Source organism: Galeopterus variegatus, unplaced genomic scaffold, assembly GCF_000696425.1.
Source record: "Galeopterus variegatus unplaced genomic scaffold, G_variegatus-3.0.2 Scaffold3497, whole genome shotgun sequence".
In the NCBI taxonomy this organism is placed as follows: domain Eukaryota; kingdom Metazoa; phylum Chordata; class Mammalia; order Dermoptera; family Cynocephalidae; genus Galeopterus; species Galeopterus variegatus.
The window spans coordinates 201994-207217 of record NW_007729608.1 but is presented as its reverse complement, the minus strand read 5'-3'; the positions used below and the strand labels follow the sequence as shown (position 1 = coordinate 207217).

Sequence of the window (5224 nt, the reverse complement as noted above, 5' to 3'; positions counted from 1 at the left end):
AAAAAAAAAAAAAAAAAAAAAAAAAAGAGGAGGCCTCTTTCTGCCTATATATGTCAGTGGTATGAATTGCTATAAAGGCAAGAAACTATGATAGACAGAAAAGCCAAAGAAATTCTGATGGGTTACAAGGTACCTTCCTTTGGTGGTGGCAGGGAATGTAAGCTCTGGATTATGAGAGTGGGAGGCAGATTGCTGTATTCTGTCCTTCTAAGTTCTAGCAAAGCAGGTACAAATCTGAAGATACTGAGTTTTGTGGATTTTTTTTACTTAGCAAAAATCTTAGCTTTTTTCTGAATTTACAGCAGGTCTTTTTTTCCTACATCCAAATTCCTTTGCTTGTCTGTTACTAGAACCTTTTTTTGAAATAAATCATAACACTAATGTTGTCCCAAATGTGAATTCTGTGGAATTATATTGCGCTTTCACGGACGTTAGCTCCTTTGATCTCCCACAGCAATCCTTTCCAGAACAGAACAGATTGTCTTGTTTTCCTGGTCAGGAGGCGAGGTCACAATGGCTCGTGGACGCTGCTTGAGGTCGTAGTGAGTGGGGGCGGCCTTGGTCCCACGGTCCAGGGCTCTGTCCTGTCGCCGTGCACCTGTGTGTGCTTCCAGGGGTACGGAGAGCAGCTCCTGGCGCTGTGGGACCGCAGTGTCTCTGCACAGCCCTGCCTCACCTTAACCTTCTGAGTTACGTGTTTTCTTCTGCTCTCTCTTCCCCATGGGTCTGGTGTGTGCCCCTGTTCCAGCACCTGCCACATTCCTGTGGATTCTTTGTTCATCTGATGGTCTCTCGCAGCAGACCTAGAGCTCAGGAGGGCAGAAACGTGGCTTTCTCATGACTTTATCCCTGGGGCCTGGCACAGAGTGAGGCCTTGATATATTTCTATGAAGTTAATGAATATAATTGGCTTAGAAACTCTTTTTTTTTTTTTTGAGGCCTTGATATATTTCTATGAAGTTAATGAATATAATTGGCTTAGAAACTCTTTTTTTTAAAAAAAAAAGCCATAGAACTTGGAGAAGGAATGCAGTGGCACTGTATTCAATTATATTTTAAGTAAAATTTCCATTGCAAGTGGAAAAGAATTACAAAGCTGTGTTTCTTTAATGACGTGAGTAGCAGTCCGAGACAATGACAGTAATTTAATTTTCTAACTACTTAAGAAAATGGTTTTCATTCACTGAAATTAAATAAAAAATTGTATGAAATCTAAAAAAGCAAAGACTAGCAGTCTTAATAAAAAGTTAAATATTTTAATAAAAGCAGCACATTAATATATGCCACGTCCTCACTCCCAGTGGTTGTGTTTCCTCTGCACTGCTACTTAGAGACATCTTATATGAATTTGAAAAATAGTTATCAGAAAATTACTTAATTTTTTGTAAGGTAAATTTTTTTTATTCATTAGCTGGACCAATTCAGCACTTTGACAACCCGGGAATTGTATGCAGGCAACTGTCTTTTAAATGGAGCTTTATCTCGACAAAAATCAGCTAGGAAATGTGCTGACAAAAGATGCCTATCTCTGTGGTTTAGAGTTGGCTTCCTGTTAATGCCAAATTCATACCATTTTGGAGAAATATTTTTTTTTCCTGCCAGCCCCTCTCTATTTCTCTATTCCCTTATCTGTTTTGTTATGTGTGAATTTAGATGCTAGTTTACAGATTTTGGCTGCAATAAATAGCATCATTTCATAAACACTCTGAAACTGGAAAATGCTTGATGTAAATATATAACGTTGTTGCTTTTTAAAGACTTGGCCACTTAGGGAGGGGGTAGGAAGACATGGGGAAGAAAGAAAAGGAGAAAAAGTAGAACTTTCCGTGTTATGAGTGGTTTTCTCATAGCCAAGTAAAACATCAGTGCCTTCTCTTGGAAGGAAAGATTCATATAAATGCTCTTGAAACCTTAGCTGTACGGGAGAACATGGCTCACCCTGCAAGTGTTTTCAGTGCCTGCACAAACATCTAGCCACTTTGGTGCCTTCTCTTGGAAGGAAAGATTCATATAAATGCTCTTGAAACCTTAGCTGTACGGGAGAACCTGGCTCACCCTGCAAGTGTTTTCAGTGCCTGCACAAACATCTAGCCACTTTGGCTTAGAGATCTGGTAATTTTTGCCTCTTAAAAACTTAAGAGATTTATGGGCCTCTACCCAGAGAATTTAAAATATGGGAGTGGAGCCTTAAGTTCTCTATGATATTTTTTTTTTGCTTTTGATGATATAGGAAAATTTTCAGCCCTCATTCTAAGTGAATCTAAGAAGTGCTTATTGGGTCATTGATTCATGCACCATGATGGCCTTAGCTTCTTAAAAGTTACCCGAATATTCCTGTTTTACTTAGGAAACATTTCAAAATGAGCAGGCTGCACCAGGAGGTAATAGGTACAATTCCTGGTGGCTCCTCCGGCCCCTTCCTCCTGAGGATGCAGGCCTGGTCTCAGGAACTGTCTGTGGCTGGCGTCAGCTGGCCCGCCTGTGTCAGCCGGCAGTGCAGGGCAAGCAACGAAGCAGGAGAAGGCAAAAGCAAAGGAAATAACTATTCATCTTTTAAGGGATAAAGGAAATTAAAATTTAACCCAGCAATCTCTAAACTTCTGTAGCTATATTAAGATCTAAAGTTTTCCAACTGGACGTAGAGAATTACATTTGCACATTCATGGATTTGTACATTCACTAATAAGGAGTTCATCTTGAGTTCTTTTGACCAAGACGGTTATCACATTCACCCAGATCAGCCGTGATGCGCCGGTTATTAATACTCATTAAGTGAAAGTATTAGGTCATTTAAATGTCTGATTAAAACCACTGACAAATAAAGAAAGAAGTTAGTTTCAAAAAACGACTAGTATCTCCTCCAGAGTTGTACGTAGGACTCTAGTGAGTTGAGAACCTCTTCTCCACCAGGCAGGTACTGAGCTAGGTGCATTATACAAACTGCTCATAATGCAGCATGCCGTAGGATTACCGAAACGCTTAGTTCTGTAAGTCAAGGAAGAGGTGAATTAATAGAAAAGATCAATTTTAAAGAATACTTTTAGGAAAGTAAGGGAGTAGTTTCGTGGAAGAAAAATATATAGAAATGGGAAGTGGAAATGGAATATGTATATGAGATATAAATGTGCCTGAATTAAAGCAAAGATCATGAATTATTTTACCACCATAGAGTAAGCCTCCCGAGAGCAGGGGAGAATTAATGAATTGTAGAGAACTTTAAAACCTATTATAAAAATGTGTACTTCATGTTAGAAAACATTGAGAGTCTTGACTGAAAAATTCAAGAAAGGAAATATTGTCAAAAGGATGTTTATGGAAGTAGGAGGTAAATATCCACTCAATGGACAACTTGAACATAGAGCACACTGAAGATGTGTTTTAGTAACTCAGCAGTGAGTTGGACCAGTGGGCCAGTGTCCTGTGTATATACTCGATGTCATCAAAAGGGAGACATCTCAAATGCATTGACAGGGATAGAAGATAGGGAACTGGGAATCTTAATCACTAACGATTATGGATAATTGGAAAAGGGTGATGTCTGAGAAGGAAGGAGTAAGTAGACAATGAAGTTGATTTTCACCCCACTTAATTGCTTTGTTGGAATATCTAAATGTGGGTATCCTTTTGGAAACCAAGAATAAGCACTTAATGTACTTCAATAAATGCCTTTTTATCTGCATCTCCTAGACTCTAAGGTCCTTGAAGTTAAAAATCGTGTGGGTCTTGCTCATGTTTGTATTTCCAGATCCACAGGATAGTGCAAGCCTGTTGTATGTTACATAAGCAGTACATCTTACTTGAATGAATCAATTAATGAATGAGTAAATACTGGATGAATAAAAAGAGGAGATAAGGCTGGGGGGTGGAATACTCCATGGAATCTTAAGGCATATTTAAATTTAACGAACAGAGTCGTGAAGGGGAGACTGAAATGAGGAGAGAATCAGTGGAGAGAAAATCAGAAATATTGACAATGAGCTTCTTTATGAGTTCTTCAGTTTCCTAATACCAGTGTCAAGAATTATGCTGGGACAATGAAAAATGGTGGGTGGTGGAGCAGGGGAAGTCAAGGCATTTATACTGTGCTTGGAAGAGGCCTGAGTTAAGTATTAAACTGTAAATGCGAGGTGAGGCTAATTGGGTTTTTGGCAGAGAAAGAGGGCCTTAAAGAAAGAAAGGTAGCCTTAGTGTGGCAGGTCTGGGAGGCTGCAGCAGACTGTGAGGATTAAGGCAGGGCCTTGCAGGGGCAGTGAACTCACTGGAGAAGTTTATTAGCCATAAGATGAGCTGAAGCAGTCTTTCGAGAGTCTTAAAATTGTCGAACTCTTCCTGTAGCTTGTAGTATAAAGTACCGGCTTTGTGGAATGTGAAACCATGACGTCAGTGTGCTTCTTCACTTCGTCTTATGCCCCACCCCAGAGGTCCAGCTGCATCTGGGGCAGGCAGCCTGTTGGCATCTGCACCTCCCACCCTGCTTCCGCCAGGGAGTCCCTGGAGACATTGGGATGGCAGCCGGGATTGCCATGGGCGCGGTTGGGTTTTGTTATATACAAGGAAGAAGAGGGGATGAGGAAAAGGGTGGGTGGGACAGCAGAAAGGGGAACATTGGTGTTGACAGAGGGAAGCAGCAAGTGTTTACTTGTCATGGAACCAAGTTATTTCACTTTTAAGAAAGCAGTCATTATGTTGATATAATAATGGCCTTTGAGTGTGAGTTGTCAACAGACAGTAATAACTTTTAATGAGTCCGCTAAAATAAAACCTTTATGGTACCCATGTGTTTGGATTGCTGTGATCCATTATTTTAACCCCAATTTTACTTTCCTGTTACATTGTGATTTATTATGTTTGGAGCTTTAGTCATTAATTCCTTAGGGAATATATTTTAGAGCTTAAACTTTTATTTTAACTTTTAGCACTGCTAATTTGAATGATTTCCTGTTTGCTAAATTTTAGAGATATGAGAAGAATTTATTTTAACCATAAGACCTTGGAAAAATGGGGGAAGACGTTTTTGTCTAGGAATAGCCAGGAAAGTGGCCAGTGACTGAAAGTCGTTAGAGATATGAGAAGAATTTATTTTAACCATAAGACCTTGGAAAAATGGGGGAAGACGTTTTGGTCTAGGAATAGCCAGGAAAGTGGCCAGTGACTGAAAGTCGCGAGTTGAATTGCGTTGACAAGCATGATTTGTGCAAGTCCCTTAAGGACGTAGCAGGAGCAT

General features: G+C 39.8%; 1 protein-coding gene across 1 annotated transcript in view; it reads left to right on the top strand.

Moving 5' to 3' along the window:
- Positions 1-5224, top strand: part of LOC103600882 (engulfment and cell motility protein 1-like) — a 144217-nt gene that overhangs the window by 15558 nt on the left and 123435 nt on the right. The gene's annotated exons all lie outside the window — the stretch shown is intronic.